This window comes from Microtus oregoni, unplaced genomic scaffold, assembly GCF_018167655.1.
Source record: "Microtus oregoni isolate MIOR12 unplaced genomic scaffold, Mior012 000009F_ref0000495, whole genome shotgun sequence".
NCBI classification, from domain to species: Eukaryota; Metazoa; Chordata; class Mammalia; order Rodentia; family Cricetidae; genus Microtus; species Microtus oregoni.
In genome coordinates this window covers 25,191,838-25,218,534 of record NW_024543068.1, presented here as the reverse complement: position 1 = coordinate 25,218,534, position 26,697 = coordinate 25,191,838, and positions in this window count along the sequence as shown.

Sequence of the window (26,697 nt, the reverse complement as noted above, 5' to 3'; positions counted from 1 at the left end):
TGAAGAGGGACAGTCAGTTTTCTTGAGAGATGAGCCCCCTGTTAGGTTGCCCAAACCTAAGTGGTCATCTCTAAATCCTAAGCCTGTGTACACATGAACAACACTAACTGAACTCTGTGTGTGTGTGCATGTATGTATGTATGTATGTATGTATGTATGAAGACGTGAATCTAGAAGAAGGGGATGTAGCAAGATGGCATGGAAGGAGTTGGAGGAGGGAGAGGGATTATGAAAATTACATATATAAAAAACCTAACATGTTCATGTATGAAATTCTCAAAAAATGGTTCATGGAAAAGCATATAAATAAAACGTCATTTGTGTTTAAAACAACAACAAAGTGGAGCAGTGTCGAGGAACAACATCTGGTCACCACATGCAAGTGTGTCCGCATGGCTACTCACCTGCACGCATGCTTCTTTACGAATATGCACGCAAAGTGTAGTCTAGCGTTCCCTCAGCCATACTCTAAAGCAGTGGTCCTTAACCTTCCTAATGCTGCATCCTTCAATACAGTTCCTCGTGTGGTGGCAACCCCCAACCACAAAATTATTCTGTTGTTATGTCATGACTGTAATTTGCTGCTGTCATGTATTATATAAACATCTGATGTGCAGGATATTTGACACACAACCCCCAAATGGGCCTCAGCCCTCAGGTTGAGAACCACTGCTCTATGCATTCTACCTAAACAAAATCACAACATACGGAAGCGTTGTGGCTGGTAGGATAGCTAGGTGGTTAAACGTGCTTGCCACCAAGTCTGATGACCTGAGTTCAATCCTTGGAATCCCCATAGTGAAAGGAGAGAATCAATTCCCACAAATTGTCTTCTGACTTCCACCTGCACGTAATAGCTTGTACATGTGTACAAGTGTACCTGTGTGCACATGCGCTCACACATAAGAAATAAATGTAATAAAATATTGTATCTCATTTCCAGTCCTGCTTAAAGGAGCTCTCCATGAAGAGAGTAAATACAGCACAGTATGATTGTACCATTTTTTTTTCTTTAAAAAGGTTGTACCCATATAGAGGTGTAGAGAACTCTTGGAAGCTGTTTGCTAAAGTGTTTAACAAGGCTTATCTCTATATGTTGGCATTTTAGTTAATTTTACTTTTTGAGTGTGTTGCTAGCTTTATTTTAGTAAGCATTTATGACTTATGAAAAAGTTTGCAAAAGACACTTTTAAAGGACCAAGTAAAACAAGAAAGAAAACCCACAATTTAAGACTCAGTCTTGGAATGATACCAGGAAATCTGCAAAATAAGAAGTCCTGTGTCCCCTGCTGTAAGCATTACAGCTCACATGGCCTCCTGGCAGCCGAGAGCCAAGTAATATCACGAAGTCATACCACACAATAAACCTCACACAAGAGATTTATTGGGAGGGAAAAAAAACAGGAGGGTGGTTGCCTCTGCTCTGGCAAGAAACTGCAGAAAACTGAGCAGGGTACAGGGCTTATCTATAGTTTCTTGGGAAGGGGGTAGAACTTTTCAGGGTAGAGATTGGTGGGATTTCATGTCCAGAGATTGGGCTTTTCACTCTGTAGAGTGGGGCCAGGGGCCAGCAGTTAGGGCTGTTAGTATTCTCTGGGTGAAATTTGGCAGTTAGAGACAGTGGGGGAGGGACCTGGCCACTTGTGTGGCTCGAGGGGCTTACACCTGCCACCTCATGTTCTCTGTAGACAAGAACAGTTTGGCAGTTGTCCACAGAGAAGAGTCTTCCTTCGTGAGCTTTAGGAACTAGACAGACAATGCCAAAACTCTACGACAAACCAGAACCTGTAAATGAAGACTGCACTTTCATTTCTGATTACCCAGACCCAAATAATCACACAGAGACTATATTAATTACAACACTGTTTAGTCAATGGGTCAGGCATATCCTTAGCTAGCTCTTATATATATATTTCTTTTTTTTTTTTTTGGTTTTTTTTCGAGACAGGGTTTCTCTGTGGTTTTGGAGCCTGTCCTGGAACTAGCTCTTATAGACAAGGCTGGACTCGAACTCACAGAGATCCACCTGCCTCTGCCTCCCGAGTGCTGGGATTAAAGGCATGCGCCACCACCGCCCGGCCCAGCTCTTATATTTTAAATTAACCCATTTCTATTAATCTGTGGCTTACTGGTAAGGTTTTGTTGTCTTTCTCCTTTGGCAGCTACTTGGCATCTTCTCAACTCCACCTACTCTTTCTCTATATCTCTGTTCAGATCTCCCACCTGGCCTTACTCTGCTAAGTCATTGTCCAAAACAGCTTCATTCACCAACCAATAAAAGCAACACATATACAGAAAGAAGGACCTTCCACACCAAGAGCCCAGAAAAACCACTGAGAATGCAGGCCTCCATCCTCCTGGACCCTGCTCACCGTGGCCTCAGCCACGGAACAGCAAACCTGTTTCTGTGTGGTCTGTCCCTGCCTAGCCACTGCTCTGCTGCCAGCCCCATCTATCAAGGGACACCAAAGGGATCCTACCTCTTCTTTCTCCTTGTAACAGAGTCGATAACCTTAAACCAGGCTACCTATCCCCAAACCAACTGGGATCTGGTTGCGGTCTTTCTCTCTGATGCCACCTAGGGGCAGGTTTGCCATCTGGGAGATTGTGGAATTATCCAAACCTGTCCATTTTCCAGGTGAAGGGCCTCATCAACTTGAACCACACCATAGACCCAACAGCAAACTCTAACCCTTCCCTATTCCGCAGCTTCTTTCCTGCTCCACATGGGCCTGGAGGAATCTCTGACTGCCGGGTATTGTGTTCCCATCCCCACCTCTGCCAAGAGTTCCACAGCATGCCACCTGACTACAGACCAACAGCAAAACTGCCCTTTAGGATGAGGAGATATTATGTCTCCAGGCAAACAAAAACGGAACCATATTATCTCCACAAAGCGCCAAAGGGGATTCTTCAAGTTGATGGGAAAAGGTGCCAAATAATGACACAAAAACAGAGAGTTCACTGCTAATGGTAAAAAAGAAAGAATGTGTCACCACTGTCTGGTGACATGTAAACCACCATCAACACTTGTGTGCAAATCTGAAAAAAAGTTAGAAGAACTATCACCACAGCAGTCAAGCAAATAAAGAAGAGAATAAACTCTGACATCAGTTCTGTAAAGTGTGTCTGGCTGACAGAGTACACGGCAGAGTGATTGAAGCTGTTATCAGCTTCCAACAGGTGGCTGTAATAACGGGCCTGATGCAGAACTCACGATAACCACAGGGCAAAATACATAGGAGATACCAAAGAAAAAAAAATCCTCAAAAAACAGGAAAAGGTAGACAAGAAAGGAATAACATAGCTAGAAAACAGCGAGAAAGCAACAAAAAGCAAGCACGGGTCCTAACCTGTCAACACAACTACAAACGTTAATGAAATAATCCTACAATCAAATGATATAGCCTGATTGCCCTAACTATATATTCTCCATAAGAGACGTACTTTAGATTTAAGGACATGAACCAATAGAGAATAATATTCCGCGTAAATGAAAACTCAAAGAAATCAAGTGTACATATACCCTGGTCAAAATAAGCTTTCAGTCAAAAGCAATAGCAAGAGATAAAGCAAGTTACTACGCAATGATTTAAAAGACAAATTCAACAATAATTTATAAGAATCATAAATATATATGACCTCACAACAAATCCTGTAACTATAAATTGAGTTGGTACATCTAAAGAGAGGAGTGGGTAGCCGTGAAATAACTGCAGAACTCTTCGGTCCCCACACTCTCGAGTGAACAGGACTTTCAGACAGAGAATAAGGAAACAGAACAGAACATTAAAAACCACGTGGCCCAAGAGACATGGGCAAGACTTTCAGACCCATGAGAAAATACACATCCTTGCCCGTGCACATGAATCTTTCTCCAGGATAGACTTCATCCACAAGAAGCAATCTAAGTTTACAACCCGAAAACCTACAGAAAGGAGAAAAAGCTAGCTACGAGTGAGCAGAAGGAAGGAAATACTAGCGGCTAAGGCAGTAAGGAAGTAAAGGATGGGAAAGATCAGTAAACCAAGAGATGGTGTCTGTAGGAGAGGGAGCAGCAAATCCTCAGCCAGCCTAACCAGGAAAGAGACAAACCTAGAAACTAGAGAGGAGACGTTGCAATGGACGCCTCAGATAAGGGAGGTGATGGGTAGTTACAGAGCACCGTATCGGATAGCTCAAAAGAAATTAACAAATTCATAGGAATTAACGATTTGCCAAAAACAGAATCAAGAAGAAACAGAAACCTAGCAATAAAAACATGATAGTGGATGAGCAACCCACTCAGGTCAGGAGACCTCACAGGTAAATTATACCATTACACAAGGAGTCAGTTTTCACCAAATGTTTCTAAAATACAAAATAAATTCATATAGAACCACAGAGGACCCTGAATAACAGATGCAATCTTGAACAAGAATAACCCGGATGTTTATTTTTTTTTTTTTTTTATAAACCATAAAGTGTTTATTGAACATTAGTTACATAGAAGCCCTATGTCAAAGGCCAATGAGAATATGTGGTTTAAAATGACTGAGGTTGCTCCTTATTTATTTTTCTGGGAGCATTGATACACATCTTCACAGTACTGTGAAATACTATTTTCTCTTCTTTTTTTTTTTTTTTTTTTTTTTTTTGGGGATGTTCTATTGGGATCTCACCAAGGCCAGCTGGCCGAGGTCTGAAAAAGCATGGGATAAATCCGGACTAGCTGAACATAGCGGACAATGAGGAATACTGAGAATTCAAGAACAATTGCAGTGGGTTTTTGATCCTACTGCACGTACTGGCTTTGTGGGAGCCTAGGCAGTTTGCTCACCTTACGAGACCTGGATAGAGGTGGGCAGTCCTTGGGCTTCCCACAGGTCAGGGAACCCTGATTGCTCTTCGAGCAGATGAGGGGGGGGGGGACTTGATCGGGGGGAGGGGGAGGGAAATGGGAAGCGGTTGTGGGGACGAGGCAGAAATCCTTAATAAATAAATAAATTTAAAAAAAAAAACCCGGATGTTTATTGTTTTCAAAATATATCAGTCCTCTGCTGATCAAAACAGCAATGAAGCGGGGTACAGGGAAGGATGCAGGTAAGCAGCTCACAGACAGCAGAAGGCTCAGAATTAAATCTACTTGCTTTCGCTGAGCAGATTTTCCAAAGGATACTAAGCATATAATATGGGAAACAGTCTCTTTGGTGCTGGCGAACTGAAAATCCACCTGGATAAATTTAGGAGAATTAAGTTGAGCCTTGGCATACCACATCTAAAAATCAGTTCAAAATAACTTTACAACCTGACTTGAATGTAATACCGGACGCTGTAAAATGACTGGAAGACAGCTTCTGGGAAAAATTTCTTGACATTGATCTTTGCAATGGTTCTTTAGAAAACATACGTAAGTAGGGTTACATCCAATTTAAGTTTCTACACAGCAAATAATAAATAGAGTGAAAAGAAACCTGTGAACTAGAAAAGGCTCCTTGTAAACCATATATTCAAAAGGAGTATATAAGGACACTAGAGAACAAAGTGACAACCTGATTTCAAGCTAAGTTTCTAAGTAGATATTTCTTTAAAGAAGATGTGACAAACGGGCTCAACATCACTCATCACTGGGAAAATGCAAACCAAAACCAGGGTGTTGGCTTGTGCTTGTTCAAACAGTCAAAATGAAAAAGCCAAATGTTGCAAATGTGATGGGAAAGTAGGGTCATACACCCACGCTGGGAATGGGAATTTGGTTCTAAGGCTGCACATGCTTCATGATCGAACTCACATGTGGAATCTAAGCAAGTTGATCTTAGAGAAGTAGAGAAGAGAATGGTGATTGGAAGGTGTTGGGTGATATTGGGGGAAGGGGGAGATGTAGCTCAGAGGCGTGGGGTTTTAGGAGGGATGAGCTCTGGCTATTTTAATGTCCAGTGCGGTGGCTGTGGTCATCAATACTGTACTGCATGCTGATGCTCCCTATCCTACACTGAGATTACATCCCAAGAAACCCAATGCAAGTTGAAAATGCTTGCAATACATCTTAAATACAACATATACTTATAAACAACCAATATATTCTTGTTTGTCAACTTGACAATATCTTGAATAAACTACAGTTCAGAAATGGAGGACACATTTGTGATCCAGATCTTGAGACAAGAAGACAAAAATCTCTTGATCTGGATCTTGAGGTGGATGACACATGCCTTTAATCTGGATCTTGAGGTGGGAAGGCACCTACCTTGATCTGGGCCACCCCTTCTGCTGGAAGCCTGTAAAAGGACAATGGAAGAAGAAAGAGTGTGTTCATCCTTCACCTGGTTGCCCTCGTCACCTTGCCAGCACATCCATCCCTTCACTGGCACTGGAGCCTACTTCTTCGGGATTTCAGAACATACAGAAGACCAACGGAGACACCCAGACACGTGGGACCAAGCAGCTACTGGATTCTTGGACTTTCCATTCACAGTTAGCCATTGTTGAACTGCAGCCTGTAAGTCATTCCGATATAATTCCATATATATATATATATATATATATATATATATATATATATATGCATATGTGTGTTAATATATATAGTTGAACAAAATTATATAACACAAATGTTTTATATACAGTATAGAAAACCTTGTGTAGTTAGTTGATATAGTTTGTCTATGTCCTTAAAAACTACAGTGGCCCAGTACCCTGGTGACTATTAGTTCTTCAGTCTCATGGTCATGTAGCCAACTGAGGCTGTGGCTCACTGTGATTTTCAGGCATCACCAGAAAATATCAAAATTTGTATTACCAGCTCCCTAAAATATCTAAACTAAAAACACTCTTTCTATGGAATACGTACCACTTTCACACCACTGCAAAGTTGAGATCTTCTCAGTTGAGCTATCGTAAACTAGGGACCATCTGGATTTGAAGTTTGCCAAGACTTTAAGTGTTGCACACACACAAATACATATGCACACATAAGTATTGTTAAGCATTTTTACTGTTGACTGTAGTAATTATCTCAGTGTATATTATATGCTCATCCTATACATCTTGAACATGTGCAATTTCCATTTGCCCATTATATCCCAGCAAACTTTAGAAAACAGACTCGGTCCAAAAATTTTAAAGCAAGAACATGATCGATTGTCTCCTCCACATACACCGCTTGTGAATCCAGGAAAACGGATGAGCCGATTTATTCCTTCTGGAGAAGGTGCAGACGATGTCTAGGAAAAGCATGGTCCCTCATGCTTATGCAGACAATGAAGGTCCGTAGTGACCCCATTAGACCACGGCAATCATTGTACCCTGTAAGCTACTGTAAGCTCGGTGCAGAGAGACACTTCATCTGTCATGCTCGCTTGCTTACCTCTAAGGCCTGTTTGCTTATGCCAAGAGAAGCTAATCGTTCTCATTGCTCAGTGACAGTGAGGACCGAGCACAGCATTTGGGGACTCCCCTTCTCTTCTGCTATATAACGAGCACCCCCAAAGCTAAGTAGCCTCAACTAACAGCAGTATTTGCTTTGCCAGCAAGGCTTCACTTTAGGCAAGGTCTGGGAGGAGTGGCTCATTTCTGTCACAGTTGCCGTTAGCTGTGGTGGCTTGCAGTCCCGGTCTGGAACCACCTGAGAGCTTACTCGGTCTTTCATCTGGTGCTGACGCTCAGCTAGCTGTCAGCCCAGTGACACTTCTGCTGCAGCTTCTCCGTGTGTCACCAGCTTACAGTAGCGTCCTCGCCCTCTTCTGCAAATGTCCCCAGAGGAAGAATCACTCGGAACCCTAAGGACTTTGTCTTGAAGGCTCATCTAGGCAAATAGTTGCAGCAATTCATTCAGTTTCAAGGGGGAGGGAAGCATTTGAAAGCCTGTCGAGGAGGCATACGCGAGCAGGGGTTCTGCTACAGCCTTACGAAAACAGCAACCCGCCCGCAGTCGCACAAGATGGGCTCCGAATATTTGGAGTCACTTTTTGTTTTCAGGTGAGTCTGTAGTTAAATGGTATCGATCATTATATTTATAACTCCATATTAGAATAACCCCTATTTACAGAACTGCATTTATAGCCCTCAGGGTGGCTAGCGTTCTAGAAGGCAAACATCTTCTCAGACGTAAGTCTGAATATTAAGAAAAGCTGGCCCCAGGGCCTGCTAAAGGTGGGTGTCTCTAGACCAGTGGTTCACAGCGTTCCTAATGCCTTGACCCTTTACTACAGCTCCTCATGCTGTGGTGATCCCCAACCATAAAACTATTTTTATTGCTTCTTCATAACTGTAATCTTGCTACTGTTACAAATTGTAATGTAAATATCTGTGTTTTCCGATGGTCTTAGGCGACCTCTGTGAAAGGGTCGAGGTTGAGAATCTCTGCTCTGGAATATAACTCTGTGTGTGTGTGTGTGTGTGTGTGTGTGTACACATATATGTATGTATGTATATAAACATGTGTGTATCTATATATCTATATCTATATCTAAAACCTTTGGCCTCAGTGGAAATGCAGCTCTGCCTTACTCCTGCTCAGACAGACCAGCGAGTCCACATTTGGCCTGGTCTTTCATTAAAGGCATCGTTTTCGATAGAAAATGTAAAAGTATTAACTCATGTGCAAATCACACTCGTGATGAGGAATCACGACTACCGTCCAGTTTTCAAACAGCATCTAAATATCAAGATTGACAACACATGCCAAATTACCGAATGACGGTAGGTCATCATCTCCCAGCATTCTCTAGGGTCCAGCAGCACCCTGGGGAAGCACTTGGGATTTAAAAGCTTTGTATTGTTACCAACTTTAGTTTGTTTAATCTCAGACTTACCATCCACTGTGAAAGCTACCATCCTACTTCATGAAGGTTGAAGGGATGAATGTACCCCTCTCTCTCAGGGCCAAGTGTACCCCTCTCTCTCAGTCCTCAGCGCCCTGTACCCCTCTCTCTCAGTCCACAACACCGTGTACCTCTCTCTTTCAGTCCTTAGTGCCATGTACCCCTCTCTCTGAGTCTTCAGCACCATGTACCCCTCTCTCTGAGTCCTCAGCACCGCTTTCTCTGAGTTCTCAGCATGGCCAAGTGTACCGTGTGCTCTGTCTGAACCTTGGCAGGCAATGGTGAACTGCAGCAGCGCCTGATGGTGCGATCTTCTAAACGTCCATCCCTGAAGCTTACATCCCGTGAATAAATACTAAATGAAAGTAACACTTTGTTACATGAGATTTTGATTTCAAAAGCTGGAGGATACAAGTAAATAGGAACAAATACATACAACAACTAGTAAACTTACCAAGACAGGAACCACTAATCGTGTTTTTTGTTTGTTTGCTTGTTTGTGTATAGTTGTATGGCTTTAGTCAGTTTCAATACCCAATAGATATCTGTTATATAACAACCACGTATATGGAATATTACTAGCACTCAGAATAATATAATAAAAACTTCTTTCATAGAATTTACAATCTAGAATTTTTTAATAAAAATGGAATAACTGCATACCTACACTGAAAACCTTCTTTTAATAAAATATATATTTATTCAATTTATTTAATCAAATATATATATATATTTAATAGGACTGGCAAGATGGCTGTACAAGTACTCACTGCCAAACCTGATGACCTGAGTTCAAGCCCCAGATCCTACATGTTCAAAGGAAAGGACCAACTCCTACAGCTGTCTTCTGACCTTCACACATATGTCATGGCATGTACACACTCTTCATACAACACCAATCAATAAATAAAATATCTTAAAAATATGTCTCGCATGCCTTTTCATGGTAAGTATGGATCGTTATAGTGATTTAAACCAACTGTTTGTTTAGCAATAACAGTCCATAATTATAAAAGTTAGTTTCTGTTGTTGTTTGGCAATATGGTATAAACTCACTTGAGGCATGCTATTCATAGACCCAAAATAAATCAGCATACTTAATTAATTATATGCAAAAATGCAGACTTCACACCCCAGGGTCTTGGATCCTTGGTCGTAGACCCATTTCCATGGCGGTATGTAGGCAATCTTTATCGGCCCTTTTACGTGTTTTTACACAGATACTCCACCTCTAAAAGCAGTTCGTTATTATGAACAGTGAAGCACTAAATATTCCTGTCCGTGAACGTCGCTGCAGCCGTATGAATATTCATGCCTTTATTTAATCAGCCAGTAATTGAAACGCAGGCTTGGTGTGAACTGTAAGGAGAGTGTATTAAAAGCAGGGTGCGGGCTGCAGCCCTCGTCACTCTTCCTCCTCAGAGTGGGGCTGCTTGGAGACACATCGCAGCTCTCCTCTGCCCTTTGGTTCTCGTACTGTTTCCTTCAGCAATCCCACATGCACTGCACAGTGTCTGTATCCACACAGCATCTGCACTCTCCCGTCCGCAATGGCATCTTGATGTTTAAGCATGTCCAGTCTTCCCTACACTCTTGCCCGCTCCTACAGCCTGTCTGTTTCGCGCAGACTAAACAAATTGGAACTACTTCATCATTGAGGCCTTTGAACTTGCTACACTCACGGCTTAGAAAACTTATCCCCAGATTCCCATACTGCCCTTCTGTTACCCTTTAGGTCTTTGCTCAGCTGCCATCATACAGGGAGTGTTTCCTACTGCATAAAAACAACAGGCCCCAAACCTACACAGGATGCTCCTGGTTCTCTGGTTCCCAAGGACAGGGCTTCTTGTTTTTGTTTTGTTTTGTTTTGTTTTACATAAACACACCTTTTTAAAAGATATGCTTTTACCTTTATTTATGTGTGTGTGTCTGTATGTGTGAGTGTGCATGTGTGTGTTCTCTGGAACTGGAGTTTCAGGTGACTGTGGGTGGGAAGCAAACTTCTGTCCTTTGCAAGAGAAGCAAGCTCTCCCCCGCTGGTCATTTCTGCAGTCCCTCGAAGGCTCTCTCTGGCATCTATCCCTATCTACCTATGTGCTCATTTGTTTGTTATTTGTTCCTGCCACTAGATTGTGAACTCTGTGAAGGCTTTGTTCGTCCTGTCTACTATTTATTCCCTCAACTATGGAATGGCTATTTAAAAAGTCACAAGCAGACTTCATAGATGGATCCTCACTCACAGATGTGTAAAGAACAGCGAAGGAGGGCACACATCAGTTGGGCTGGTTATATATTGACTCTTGAGTTTCAGTTTTGTGAAGGTCAAATTAACTCCATGGTCTAAGCCAAATTTCTCAAAGTGACCTCAGGTGGTAGCAAGCCCTCATCAAGTCTTCCTGTCTTCTCCTTTTGACTATGGTGAAGTACAAAACCCACGGTCTTATGACTTTTCTTCCCTGGGGTCCCAGCTTTTTGCTTAGCGCACACAGCATCTCTGTGCTTCCGTCTGACTCGCGGTGCCCTGGGTGTGGTACAGCTCTACCGTGTGGGTAACTGCTGGGTCTAACATTGCCTCATTCTGCTGCCATGCCTTGACACGAGGGTAGCTCTTCACGTGTGGGAACACTGCAGCCACCCTCTGCAGAGACTGACATAGCCACCAGGATTGGTCTAAGGTTAGACCACTCATGTTCATAAGAACCTGGAACCTGGGATAGCTCTGTACCCCTGAGCATGTGAGACCTGCGTCCTTTTCGGAACAGCTGACTCCTGTCTCTTCACAGCAAACGATTCATTGCCCAGCCAAGAGGCCCATTTTCAGTTTCTCCTCACAGTTCAGAGAAAAGGATCCAGTCTCGTGTCTCACAGACCAGTTTCCAGGAACACCTCACCAAGACTCAGGCTCCAGATTGGCTCCTTATCACATCTTTTTAATTCACTCAACAAAACTTTCCTTTTCTAGTAAATGCTGCGGAAAAATCCTATGAAACTGACCAACGGGAGTCTCCTGCATGAAGAAGGTTGGTATTAGTTACGAAAGCTGTTTGTTGAAAAGTTGTTGTTTTGGGCAGAAACTTAAATAAAAACTATGATAATGATGAATAGATAGAAAACAGTGTTTTCTGGCCATCTGTCCATTATAACTCTGTAACAAGTTCACTCTAAGGAGGCTGGAGTAAAGGGTTTATTTGGCCAACTCTGACCCTCCCTTATTTCCCCATCTCCGCGAAAGCACAGTTCATCATTTCCCATAAGTAAGAAAGGTGATGCTCATGAGTAGAGCAGAATTGTTTTCTGTTCCCGTGACTGCTTGGGACTCATTTTCTTTTGTATAACGGTCTAAAGGTTAACAATCTGCATGGCATTTTGGGATTTGGTTTTGTGTTGTTACATCTGGCATCTGTGGAGAAAGTGGTAATGATTTGAATTCTTTTCACCCTGATGCTAGTCTTTGAAAAACAGAAAATCACCAAAGTTCAGAAGGGCATCCTGTCATTGGCTTTCATATTTTACCTCCCACTGGGGGCAATGATATTTCCAGCCTTGGAGAGAAACGTGGATGTGTAGGAGAGACCGTGGGCAGACATGGATTTTCTGAATCAAATAAACAGAAAAACAAAATAACCCAAAACCCTTCTAAGATGGTCCAAGAAAATGTTGAGCACTCTCTGGAGGTGAGAGTCGAGGTCTGAGGTCTGGGGATTTTAGTCACCAGGCTTCCTGTCTGCATGGCGAAGGTGAGGCTAGCCAGTGAAACTCCATGAAATGACAGACAGTTCACTCTAACTGTGGGCAGATCCGGAAGACCAGAGCACGAAGGAGATCCCACGAATGGGGAAGAACTGGGGGAAAGTGGCAGGCGACAAGGAGGAAGAGCAAAGTCAGAGAAGGGGCAAACGCAGAACATAACTGACGTCACTCTTGATTTCTCTCATACTGTTCTGTCAGCAATCAGAAAGGGGCACTGAAAAATGATATGAATTTAGTAGGTATTATGTTTTATTTTTCTTTGTTCAGATATCAACTTGCTCCAAGTTCTGGGACTTTAGCTTAAACCTTCATTACTTGAACATTTTTTGTTTATTGGAACATCAATTTTTTTTATTTTTATTAAGCCCAACTTTTGTTGATTGCATTGATGAGTTCCAGAGGATGAGTTGTGGAACATGACCCTGTGAATCTCTTTCTAATTATATTTACCAATCATCCCTTTCGAATGGTTCATTCCTACTTTTCAGGGTTTTTTTTCTTTTCTTTATTTATTTATTAAAGATTTATGTCTCTTCCCCACCACCACTTCCAATTTCCCTCCCCCTCCCCCAATCCATTCCCCCTCCCTTGTCAGCCCAAAGAGCAATCAGGGTTCCCTGACCTGTGGGAAGTCCAAGGACCACCCACCTCCGTCCAGGTCTAGTAAGGTGAGCATCCAAACTGCCTAGGCTCCCACAAAGCCAGTACGTGCAGTAGGATCAAAAACCCATTGCCACTGATCTTGGGTTCTCAGTAGTCCTCATTGTCCGCTATGTTCAGCGAGTCCGGTTTTATCCCAGGCTTTTTCAGACCCAGGCCAGCTGGCCTTGGTGAGTTCCCGATAGAACATCCCCATGTTCTCATTATGTGGGTGCACCCCTCGCGGTCCTGAGTTCCTTACTCGTGCTCTCTCTCCTGCTTCTGATTTGGATCTTGAGATTTCAGTCTTGAACCTTTTAAAAGCTTTACGGTTTTGAGATTTGTGGGCTTACATCATCAACACATCTGGAATGTGCATGTGTGTGTGTGTGTGTGTGTGTGTGTGTGTGTGTGTGTGGTGTAATATGAGGCAGTACCTAATTTCATGTTGTTTCTGTAAAGGTAGCTAACTGTTCCAGAATAATATATAGACTTTTTCTTCATTCATTTTTAGTGATATCTGTGGTGTATTCCATAAACTCACTATTTTATATGAAGCTTTTATATTTTTTTAAAAAAGATTTCTGTCTGAAAACATGCTTTGATTTCTTCTTGACAAATGTGTGGACATGGAACTGATATATTTTCTATTAGGGTTTTTTGTCATTTATTGAAAAATAAAACTCGGTGATAAATATTAAGAAATAAACCTGAGAAATACACAGAGCAACTGAGACATGACCCTCTTTCTACCTGTTCAATCCAAGAGAGCACACATATGTAGCGAGTCTTCCTCTGTCCATCAGCCAGCTCCCAAATCATGACATAGAGATTATTAGTTATAAAAGCTTAGCTATAGATTAGGCTTGTTTCTAACCTCCTCTTATAACTTAAATTAACCCATATCATTTAATCTATGGTATTTTACATAGCTTGGTTACCTTTACTTTGTAATGCCCATACTGCTTGCTCTGTGTCCTGGAGCCTCTGTCCTTCTTCTTTCCTGCTTCTTCGATGCCTCGCTATGGGCAATTTAACTTTTTATTAAACCAATCAGAGTGGCACATCTTCACAGTGTGCAAAAAGATTATTCCACAGAAAGGAAAGGTTTTAACTCTAACATAATAAAACTATAAACACTAAGAACAATTATTAGGTAAGAATTACATTCATAATGTCCAGTACATTTGTGTTTGGCATATTTGGAGAAAATATCCCTTTATTTACCCTATCTTGATGAGTTCAAAGTTCTGAGCCTAATTTACCTTCTATATCATAACTAAGAAAATCTGTGACTATAACTACCTACTTTAATGCAGTTTGCACTGTAGTATTCTGCTTGAAGATGACAGAGATGCTTGGGTTGAACTCTTTCCACCACACTGAGACATTCCCAGATACTCTGTTCGACCTTGCTTCCAACTTGTTCTCTCTGCTCTACTTCCAGAATTTTAGCGACAAGTAGTAAGGTCGTTAGACCTCCTAACTGGATTCCAAATGATTCTAATGTGTTTTCCTATGCTTTTCATATCTACCTTTAGATTCACGTGGGATTTTTTTTTAATGAAATTATCACCTGGCTTACAACTTCTGTTTCCTTAATTTTAACATTGTGCATCTGGTTGTACTTCTTAGCTCTAAGAGGTCAGTTTAGCCCCAGTGTTGTGTAAAATCTTCATAAACTAGGCAGGGGTGGCGCACACCTTTAATCCCAGCAGAGGCAGAAGCAGGCAGATCTCTGTGAGTTTGAGGCCAGCCTGGTTTACAGAGGGAGTTCCAGGGCAGCCAGGGCAACACAGACTCAGAGAAACCCTGTCTCAAAAAAGAAAAATAGAACAGAAAAACCAACAAACAACCAAACGAAAACCAAACCAAACCAAAAACCTCCAGGAATCATCTGGTAATGAGAAGCCTTCAAGTCTTCTCTGGCTTTTCTGAACATATACCTTTCCAAGCCTGGGACTCTTCTTAAGTCCTCCATGGGCATAAAGCTCTTACATGCACTAACTTCCCTTTGAGCTCCACCCCTCCTCCTCCTCGGGGCCCTCCACAGCCAGTTGCATCTCTCCTCTGCCTAGAGTCTCTTCCCTCAGGTGGGCCCGTAGATGACTATTAAATAATTTAATATCAGATTAACCTGCCTTTCCCCTTTATTTCATACTCTAATAAGCACAGGTCAGATAAACTGAGGCCGTTGGCACACGCCAATGTGTTCACCGCAGTCTTCCTTGCCTGCTCCAGGGTCCAGGCTGCTTCTGTTATACATCTTCACACACACAGCTGCCATCAGAAAAAAATAATAGAAGACACGAGGGAATTGCGGAAGTCACAGTCGTTGGCTAGGATGATTGGCTTTCCAGGGTTTTCTTCCTTCTTCCAAGAGTTTTTTTTCGGGAGTTTTTAATTAGAAAAACAGTGAAACCATACAACTTTGAGAATTCAGAAGTGAAGTTAAATGGCACAATGAGACAGGCTGTATTTTTGTTAAAATGGGAGTCTTTCTCTAGATGGTTTGGTAGTCTATGTGTTTTAGAGACGTCTTAGCAGTTGGGGTGACAAATACATGACCTCATTAATGAAAGACCCTGGGTTCAGTCCCCAGCACTGAAAGGAAAGAAAACAGCAAAGTTAGGTGGTTTTCCAAATAATAATTTTCAGAGAGCAAGGGAATCGTTTCGACCTCTAGATGTTCTTAAAGACATGGGAGATAATTGTAACATTTGCATTTAAATTGTATTTTCCCATAAGAATGTATCATTCTAAATACGATTCAGTTTCAGAGTGTAGAATCTGATTCTAAAAGACGAAGATGGGTTTCTAGGTATTAGGGAATGGGAAGAAAATGGTACGTAGGAAGGTCAGCATCAATTATTTCATGTGATTTTCTTCCCATCTCCAGTTTCAAATCGTGTGAAAGACAATCAGCACCTAATTCACTCCATTGTGCTATCAATTTGGATCCCCCATGGCCTGGCCTGGACGGCCCCTCTCTCTAATGTGGGAACTGCCTTCTAACAGCCGAAAGAAAAGCTGGAGGAGAGAGAGGCAAGGCCTTGAGAAACAACACGTGTAAGACCTTGTCAATCAAAACTGTAGAGGGTTTTCACAGGCCCCTCGGAATGTCTCCAATTAGAACAGAGGAAAGGAAATTGATCAGTTGCTTCTCCATAAGCCTCTTATGTGGGTTCTGTTTGATTGGAATGTACTGGTTTCCATTTTGCATTAGCATTTGAAAATACATGTAATACAAATTGCAGCTTTGTTTTTTCAACCTTTCCCACCACCCCCGTCTGGATTCATAGTAGCATGTAAATACCATATTTTGAAAGCTGTGTTCCATTTTCCCCATCATTATGTAAATGCATATACGTTTACATAAAATTATGTGATTGTTTTCATTGCTATCTATTTCTTGTGCTCACTGTGGTTAATCTTCTAATACTTCCTAAATTTTTCTCCATTTTTAGATCTCTCATACAAAAGATATAAATATATATTTGCTAATTTTGTTTTTAATTTTATTGGTGTATTTTTATTATACATAGGGATGTGTTATATAAAGGCATTTTCTTTTAAGAATGTCATACACTTTGACCATATTTGTGCCCTGATACTCTCCCCTTTGTCCTTTCTCCCTCCACGTATTAATCTGTTTCCTTCCACTTAACAGTCTTATTTCTGCCTTTATGTTATGGGTATATATTTATCTGTATAGATGGAAATGGTTTTATATATCTATATAAAATCTATAATACAAGAATGAGAGAAAACATGATAATTGTCTTTCTGAACAATTCTTTCTGAATTGTGGTCTTCCTTAGTGTGATGATCTCCAGCCATCAACATAATTTCATTGTTTTTTATAGTTGCATAAAACTCAGCTATGTGTATATGTGTATACGTATATATCACTTTCTTTATCCATGTCCCTGTCAACTGATAATAATATTATTATAACTATAATTTGTTTATTATAATCATGTGATAATAAAATATAATAATTAACTATTGCTAAATAATATAATTTGTCTATTGTGACTAAGCATGGGTAAACAGGTCTCTGTGGTAACAATAACTTGGGAGTCCTTCAGATACATACCCGTGAGCGGGACAGCTGCGTCATATGGTTGTTCTTGTTTTAGGTTTTGAGGAATCCTCATAGTTATTACCATAGTAGTTGAGCTAATTTGCCATCCTGGCCAAAATGTATAAGGATTCTCTCTAGTATTATGTAATGTTGTCTTAATAGCCATTCTTACTAGAGTAAGATGGCATTTCAATGTGGTTTTAATTTGAATTCCTCTGATGGCTAAGAATATTGAGCAATTTTTTTTATGATTAATGGCAATGTGTACTTTATCTTCTGAGAAGTGTCTTATATGAGTCCATTTATTTTTATCTTTAAAAAAGATTTATTTTTGTTTTATGTGCATGAGTGCTTTGCCCACATGCATACCGCTCGCATATCTTGTGCCTGTGGAGGCCGGAAGAGGGCACCATATCTTCTGGAATGGGAATCATGGATGACTGTGACTCCCTAGGTGAATGCTGAGAACCAAACCCAAGCCCTCTGCAAGAACAGTAAGTCCTCTTATTAACCGCTGAGCCGCCTATCTCTCCAGCCCTCTTATTAGCCTGTTTGTTGATTGACTTCTGTTTTTTTCTTTTTCTTTCCTGTTTTTGGCATTTAGTTTTTTGCGTCCTTTATATCTTCTAGATATTAATCTTCTGTTTTGTGTATAGCTAGTGTAGATTTTCCACCATTCTCTAGGGTGTCTTTCCACTCACTTAGTGATTCCCTTTGCTGTGCAGAAGCTTTCTAACTTCGACCCTCCCATTTGTCAGCCCTTGGTTTCATTGCCCAGGTTATCCGAATCCTATTCAGAAAGTCCTTGCCTATGCCCTGCATTTTTCTAACACAGATTCTTCATTTGGGGTTATACATTAGGATCTTTGGTCTGCTTTGAGCTGTTGTTTGTAAAAGGTAAGCAAGAGAGTTCTACCTTCCATCTTCTTCAAGTGGATATCCAGTTTTTGTAGCACCATTAACTGAATGGCTGGTTTTCTCTCATGTATATTTTGGCATCTTTATGAAAAGCCAGGCGGCTGTGGTCATGTAGGTGTTTGTCTTCCCTACTCCTGGTCTGCTTGTCTGTTTCATGCTAGTGTCTTGCTGTTTTTGTTGCTATGGATAAATTGTTAATTCCACCATGGTTCTTTTTGCTCAGGGTTGCTTTGACTATCCAAAGTCCTTTCTGTTTCCATATGAATTTTAGGAATTTTCTATTTTTGCGAAGAATGTCATTGAAATTTTGATGATGATTGCCTTGAATTGATAGATCACCTTTGGTAATTTTCAAATTATTAATTCTGCTGATCCATTGGCATGAGTGAGCCTTGTGTTTTCTAAAGTCCTTTTTATGTTTTCAGTGGTCTAATATTCATTGTAGGTATCTTTAATTTCCCTGGTTGGATTTATTCCTAGCTTTTCCTGAAGCCATTGTGAATAGGACTATTTTCCTGATTTCTTTTTCAGTATTTTTGTTACTGGTATCAAATGGTACATTAAATAAATAAATAGCCAAAGAATTTGTTGGTACCAGCATCCTTCTGGAAAAATTTTGGAAAGTTAATCTTTGGCATTGTTTAATGTGATCTTTTAAAGTATTTTAAGTATGAATTATCTAAGTATCTACTTAAGTATAGCTATGGGTATAGATGTCAAAATCCATATAGGTACATTGACAGGGAGATATTTGTGTGTCACAATTAATGGGTAAATATGAGAGGCAAAGGATCTCTGTGTAGGTTATGAGAATCCCTACTAGGGGCAGAAAATTTAGCACTCAGTAGCACAGAACCTTAAGCCTCTGCCAGGCAGGTAGATCATGCAAAATCTGGTATCCAAATGAGCATCCCAAAGCCTGGGGTAGACTATCTACATACACACTCCTAAGGATTTTGGCATTCTCTCCATCACCGTGCTCCTTGGGCTGTTGCAGCAGTCAACTTTACCGTGCACATGCGCTCTGCTGGAATGCCACAGAAACTTCTTCCTCTCCACGAGGAATAGGCACTCTACACAGGAGTAACCCATCTCCTCTCCTAGCTGCCAAGTCAATTACCAGAGTTAAGTTTCTGAAAAAAAACTGTCAGGGGACAGCTTAGGTCTAAGTAGGAAGAAAACATGCTTTAGAACCAAAAAATTACAGAGACTCATTGGTCTACATCTGGAAGCAGAGTCTGAGGGTGTTTGATCAAGTTGTAGAGAGGGTAAACCTGGCCATGTAAGAACTTGTCGGTTTTGTAACACTTAGGTGACGCGGGGCTGGACAGAGTATGAAAGGAATCCAGGGGGAAGAACAGATGTGCAATTGGGGTGACTCTTCAAAACACGAGCACAGTGTGACACACAGGAGTGAAATGGGAGTGTCTGACCTGGCCCACCAGAGGCCCAGGGAAGGTAAAGGAAGAAATAAAGAGGCTGAGAGAAGTGGGCATGCTGGACTAAGCCGGGACCAGTGCCAACTAGAGAATTGTGTCCTATAACCACTACTGACCATTGCAGGGACTCTACAAAGCCCAGTAGGGCCCCATCATGAAGCACTAATCACACTTCTCTGGCAGCCAGGAACTGTCACGTTATCCTGCAATCTGGTCCCCATTTCTGCCCCTTTACCTTAATGAAATGCGGGTCGCATAACCACCAGCTCAATGCTTCCACTTTCTGTTGACTGGAACCATTCTTATGTCTTCTAGAGGACAAATTCCTCCTTTGGATCATAAAATATCTCCTAAGCAAATCTTTCCCCTTACTCTTGAGAAATGCCGTGACCATTCCTTGGGTGCGGTCTTTAGCTTTTGATAAGAAGGACAATGTTGGATGTTGAGTTGCAGCACATGCATTAGCAGGAGAACATCTGAGGCTGCAGAGTGTGTATTGCTAGTAACATCATCTGGTCTTTCACTGGTTTTCTTAACCAGCTACTTGTGAGGAAAGGCTATAGAGAATACAGCCCTCTCCCATTGTCGTATTGCAGTACCAGAGAAGGAGGTTCCTGGTCAGAAGTGGTGATATTCCACGCTAGCATTTGATCCAGAATGTTCCCAAGGGCCTGCACATTAAAGGCTTTGTCCTCAGCAAAGAGGCAGGTGGCAGAACCTTTGAGAGGCAGTGCTAGTGGGAAGAGGCCTGGTCACTGGGGTCACTGAGGTCATGACATTGGAAGGGGACATTGGAGTTTGTTCTGCTCTCCCCTGCCCAACCTCGACAAAGTACATTGGGTTTAGTGCTTCAAGTATATTTGTATAACAGTCCTTTGAAATTAATTCCAGGTTGCCTGGATACCAAACCAGCAGGAACTGAGTGATCCGCTCTTCTGTGAGAGCCTCTCCTATCCCTCATCTCAGTCCCAGGGGGGGACGAGTTTTCCAACAGACCCAGACATCTCCAGGTACGGAGCAGCTGTCTTTCCCAAACAATTCCCCAAATGGTCTGCATCGAAAACCTGAATACCAGATGATACATTCTTGTTTGTTTCCACTAATAAAATAAACCTCTTGGCCAACCAATAAGAACCGTGGAAATAAATGAAGACAGCTCTAAGGGGAACATATGGAGACTATTTTGTCAGGGCTTGCTGCATAGCCAAGAAGTCACTAACCACTGAGTGGAGATGCTGAGGCTGGCAAGGGAGGCAGAAAAGCTTGGCAGTGAAGAAACAGAGGGGCTTCATGTATGCCGGTGGAGGGCTTTGGCACCACAAAGCTAAAAGCAGGCTAAGTGCAAGCTATGTGATTACTTCTGAAGAGCAAACTGGACTTGCTCAGGTTGATCCTGAGCTAGAAGTGGGGCAGACAGCCGAGAAGTGGGAAGTTACTGATAGACTCTGGCTGAGGGCCTTGTGGTTTGTCTTTCCAAGCTGGCTGTTGTAGCAACTGAAGGTGACTGTCTTTAGATGCATATGATTCAGCCACTGAGTGTTTATATATCCCACCTTAGAGAATATGGAGTAGTGGTGGGTTTGAGGTCTCAGATGCATAGCTATTTGTTTTAAAAATATTTTTATTTTTTTAGTTAGTGTATTGGGTTTCATTGTGGCACTTTCAAATCTAATTTGCTTTCATTGATCCCCTTTCCCATTCTTCTCCACCATCCGCTCCCCACTCTTACGCCCTCCTACCTCTAGCAGCTCCTGTCTGGGAAACATGGTGGAAAGAGAGAAATCATTGGGAGTGGGAGGGAGATAACTGGGGTTAAGTGACAATGACCAAAATGCATTAAGTACATGTATGAAATCATCAGAGAATAAAAATTTAAATGGAGTAGCTGAAACCTAAAGCAAAGTTAGACATGTTAATGTCCCCAAAGTTACTAAGCGCTAGGCTGCACCTCCAGGTGTTCTCTTTTTGATCTCATGATTCTTCTAACACAGGTGCAGGGGGCCAGAGCCATTTGTGGATCGACCCCAGAGCATCATAGAGGACTAAAAAGAATCCCAGGAAGCTTTTCCTCTCTCATCCCAATGTCTCTTCACTAAACAGTTTGTCCTTTCAGCACACACCTTTTCCTTTCACATAGTAAAGATTCCTACTCATCTCTGTGGCAATGTTTACTCGGCTCTCCCCTAGCAGTTAGGGTAAGAATTAGACAGAGCAAATACTACTATTCCCATCACTGTGTATGCATAATTATTTGATCCCCTCCTTTGTTAGCTATAACCCCATCTGGTCCAGCCTTCACCACAGACACTGGCTCATAGATGCTTGTTCTTTGTTCCGGGCTCCCCGTGCCACACAAGGATTTTCCATGTAGCTAAACATTGTTGTGTTTCCAAAAGAGGAAGTGGACTTTCAGAAAATGACAGTAGCCCTCTTCCCATGAATAGTACTTGATTCTTTGAAAGCAATGGGACTAGGAAACCTTACTGGGAAAACAAAGAAAAGCAGACAGTAGCATTGGACAAGTTGTGGGGTAGGCATTTCTGTTTCTTGGTCCCCACAAGGCCTTGCATTCAGGGTCCCCTGTCACAAAGCCCTTGATCCTGGGCTTCAACACTACAAATCGTGTTTCCATTCGGCTCACGGGGACTTTGTGCTTCCCTTTGTGTTACTTTAATGAATCTTGGTTCTTTCTACACTGCTCTAGTCAGTGTGTGGCACTTACATGGAGCTCGGTGATTTCTTCATTGTTGTTGTCTTCAATAGAATCATTTTACTAGGTGTGTCATATGACTTTTGTGTTTTAAAATGTACAGGAATATTTCTGTCCAACCAATGTTCAATTGTTTGCATTGGTCCCAAGTTGTTTTTTTTTCCAATGAGCCATCTGCTTTCTCTCACAGTGAAGTAAATGAGGCCATTCTAATTTTAAAGTTCAAGGCTCTTTGTTACTTGTTTACAAGAATCTTCATGTGTGGACATGACTACCATCCAAAATGTTCCCTCCTTTGTTTTCTCCCACAATGGGCAGCAGACGGACAGAGATCTTGTCCCGGTGCCATCACCCAGAGAAATGATGTGAATTAATGAAAGTGATGAACTATAGAATCAGAATTCACACAGATGGCTTCAGAGTCCCGAACGCCACTCTCTAGGATCCTTTTAAAGCACCCGGAACTCAAAAAGTTTAGAAACATCACACTGTTTGGCACTGTACCTTGGGCATTGCCTCCTAACACATTCCACGGCAAAGTTGTTTCTATTACACACAGCAGCAACTGGTCAACCCAGAGATCTGTGTTGTTACAACTGCATTTGGGGAGGATCTTCTCACCCCGATCAACCCAATTAAGAAAACCCCTTCAACTGTGGTCGTTTGAATAGGAACAGCCCCCCTAGGCTTATATATTTGAAAGCTTGATCATTGGGGAGTGGTACTGCTTGACAGGGTGTAGGGGCGTGGCCTTGCTGGAGGGAGTATGTCACTGGGGGTGGGCTTTGGGGTTTCAAATGCTCAAGCTGGGTCCAGTGTCTCTTCCTGCAGCCTGAGGATCCAGACATAGGACTCTCAGCTCTCTCTCCAGCACCATGTCTGCCTATGTGCCACCACACTTCCCGTCTTGCTGATGATGGGCTAAACCTCAGAAACTGCAAGCAAGCGCCAATTAAATGCTTTCTTTTATGAGAGTTTCCATGGTCCTAGTGTCTCTTCACAGTATTAGAATGTTGACAAAGACACCAGCCTAATCTAGACAATCCCTCATTGAGGCTGTCTTTCTGGGTGATTCTAGAGTTTGTCAGTTGACAATATAAACTGACCACTAGAGACTAACTGCAAAATTGCTATAATACTTAGGAACAGCAAAAAATTCCTCTCAAACTTGAGAGTTGGCTGTCAGGTGACCAGAGGGAAATGCGGCATTTTGAAAACCTCTATTGGCAGACAGTGGGCAGCTTTACTTCTGGGGCTCCATGTTCCTCTGGGGACATATATAGTGGCTACTGGTGTTAGGTTGGAGCAGGCATGGGGGTTATATAAACTCTGCATATACACCGTCAACTATTGCCTCCCGTTGTAGCTCTGCCTCTTGTGTGGGTCTCACACTGTGGAGTCTGAGCCTAGTCATCAAGGCTGACTCCAGGACTGCACAATACATTGACTAGTTTCCCCTCATGATTCTTTATAAATTTCTTTTCACACTACCATGGAGATCTTAAGAGTTGTTCTGATGTGGGATTCCTCTTTGTATGCTATGAATATGTTTTATTACCATTGGTTAATAAATAAGTCACTTTGGCTTATGGTAGGGCAGAATAGAGTTAGGCAGAGAAAACTAAACTGAATACAAAGAAAAAGAAAGTGGAGTCAGAGAGACACCATGTAGCTGCCAAAGGAGAAGGACGCTGGAACCTTATGGGTAGGCTACAGCCTCATAAAATATACAGAATAATAGAAATGTGTTAATTTAAGATGTAAGACCTATTGGCCAAACATTGTCGTAATTAACATAGATTCTGTGTCATTATTCAAATCTGGGCAGATGGGAAACCAGTGAGTAGTCTTTTTCTACGTTGTTCCCTACTTGATCAAATGTCTTCATTATTTTATTACATCAGCATTTTATTATCAGATAGCATTCAGCCAAGGGCCATTTTTCAGAATGAAAACAGAGGGTTTTTATCTTTCTTTAATGTAGCTTCTAATAATTCTGATTAGGAATTATTGCCTTTATTTATAGGGAAGATGAGTTAAGTTCTATTGTCTGAATAGTCTGTATGTCAATGTTTTCTTAATTATGCATCTGTATCTATAGTAAACAAAACTTTACAAAATTCTTGTTGAAAAACTCAAAAGAAGTAACTACGATAACAAATGGCTATACGGACACAGAATTTGTTTAGGAAACATATATTCCAGATATGGTACTGATATGTTTCCGTTTCCTCTCATCCTCACTCCCAACTTAGTGAGTAGGCTAACTAAGTAGCTGTAGGGGTTTGAATGAGAAAGGTCCCCATTGGCTCATATGTTTGAATACTTGGTTCCCAGTTAGTGGAACTGTTTGGGAAGGATTAGGAGGTGTGGTCTCGTTGAAGGAGGCATGTTGCTGGGTGTGGGCTTTGACACCGTTTCCAGTGTACACTCTGCCTCCTGCTTGAGGTTTAAGGTATGAGCTCTCAGCAGCTCTTGTTACCATGGCTTCCCTCTGCCCTCATGGACTGTAACCCTATGGAAATATAAAGCCAACTAAGTACTTGCTTTTATAAGTTCTGTGGCCATGACATTTTATCACAGCAATAGAAAAAGTAACTAAGACAGTGGTCAGTGAGACAGACGGACAAATGGATGCCTTCACTCTATGAACCTCTGCTACTCTTGCAAATGAGAGAAATGTTTTAGGAGAGGTCAAAGCAACCATCTAAAAGCCCATCCCAATAACTCATCCTGACCTGGGATGCTGACTCTGGCATGTGAGAAAGACAGTCTTTTTCTTCCTATGGAGTCCCTTGTTGACTAGCTCTTCTATGTCTCTGTTCCTGTCATATGCTACGAAAGCTGTTTTATCTCTGATCCTGTTAAATTTTCTCTCCAATCTTATCAGCTCCATGACATCATTTGCTTGAAATATTAAACCATTCTACAATAATCACCAGGAAAAAACTCATTAATAGTTTGAAAATCAAGACTATGCTTTATCAGCAAATGCCCAATACAGATGAATCCCTGTGTTGTCTGAAGTACAGACTATTGGTCGCATGAGATGGGAAAAGCCCCAAGGGTATAAATGATCCTTTCCCCTCCATCCCTCTTACCCCATTCCTTTCTTCCCTCATCCTTGTCTTCACTTCAGATGAGCAAGGGTTCTTGGGGTTTCTAGGAGTGAACAAAGACAGCACAAGGCTCTCAGAGAGTCAAGCGGACCTTCTGTTTAGCAGAATGGACAGAGTCCAAGAGACATCCAGAGAGCTAGAATAGAGGTTGTCAACTGTGACCCATGCAGTGTTTGTATTCATTCACCTAGAACACCTTTGTAAAATACACGTTTCTAAAAGCTATACTTTTATATCTTGCTCTCTAGTGTGATTGCCATAACATCATCATCACCGTCATCATCATCACCACCATCACCACCAGCAGCAGCAGTAGCACATGGGGGTATTTGCCTCACCTCAAGCACACACCAGAGTTAGTTTCTGCATTTTGTCAAGGTTCTCAGGTGAGAGATATTTACAGAGACATTAGAAGAAGGCTGGATTTCAGAATCATTGCAGCAACAGAAGCTCTGAGTTTCAACAATGTAAAAATGCGTCAGTTCAAACCACAGCTTCCCAAAAGCAACTCCCTGCTGCACCCAGACCACTAACTTAGTAAGTATTTCCTTGATAAGATTAGGAATCGTGTACCCAATTGGGCTTTGGGTCTTTGTTTTGGGTCATGCATACCCTGGCATTCTTCGGAATAACTTTGGGCATGAGAGGAAGAAAGCCTGTGAGCCTATGCACCTCCCCTAACCATAAACTCTTTTATGCCTGGCACTTCTGTCCAATATCTTGGCACAAAATGTAAGTGACTTGGAGGGGGGGCAAAATCTTCAGGAATACATCATATCTTGGTTAAAAATAAAAACCAGGGCTGGTGAGATGCCTCAGTGGAGAGATGGACTTTAGCACAAGACTGCCAACCTGAGTTTGATCCCCAAATCCTGTAAGGTTGCAGGAGAGAAACAATTCTAAGAGTTGTCATCTGATTTCTACAAATACTGGCGTATGCACACCTGGACTCCAGACATACATGTATACACACAGAGACATGCACACACAGTTTTAAAAAAATAGCTTCAAAAATTTTTAATGAACTAAATATCAACCTTTTAAATAAAGGAGAGAACAGCTTTGCTGGTTTTTCTTCTTGCTCCAGACTTTAGAGTGACAGAGGACAAACTTGTACTTAAGGTTTTGACATTTTATTCGTAACAACTTTGGTTTTCATTCTTAGTTGTTTTATTAAAACATGCATCTTGACTGTTGGATGATTTGGCACATCTTTTTAGGGTTTCACACCCCA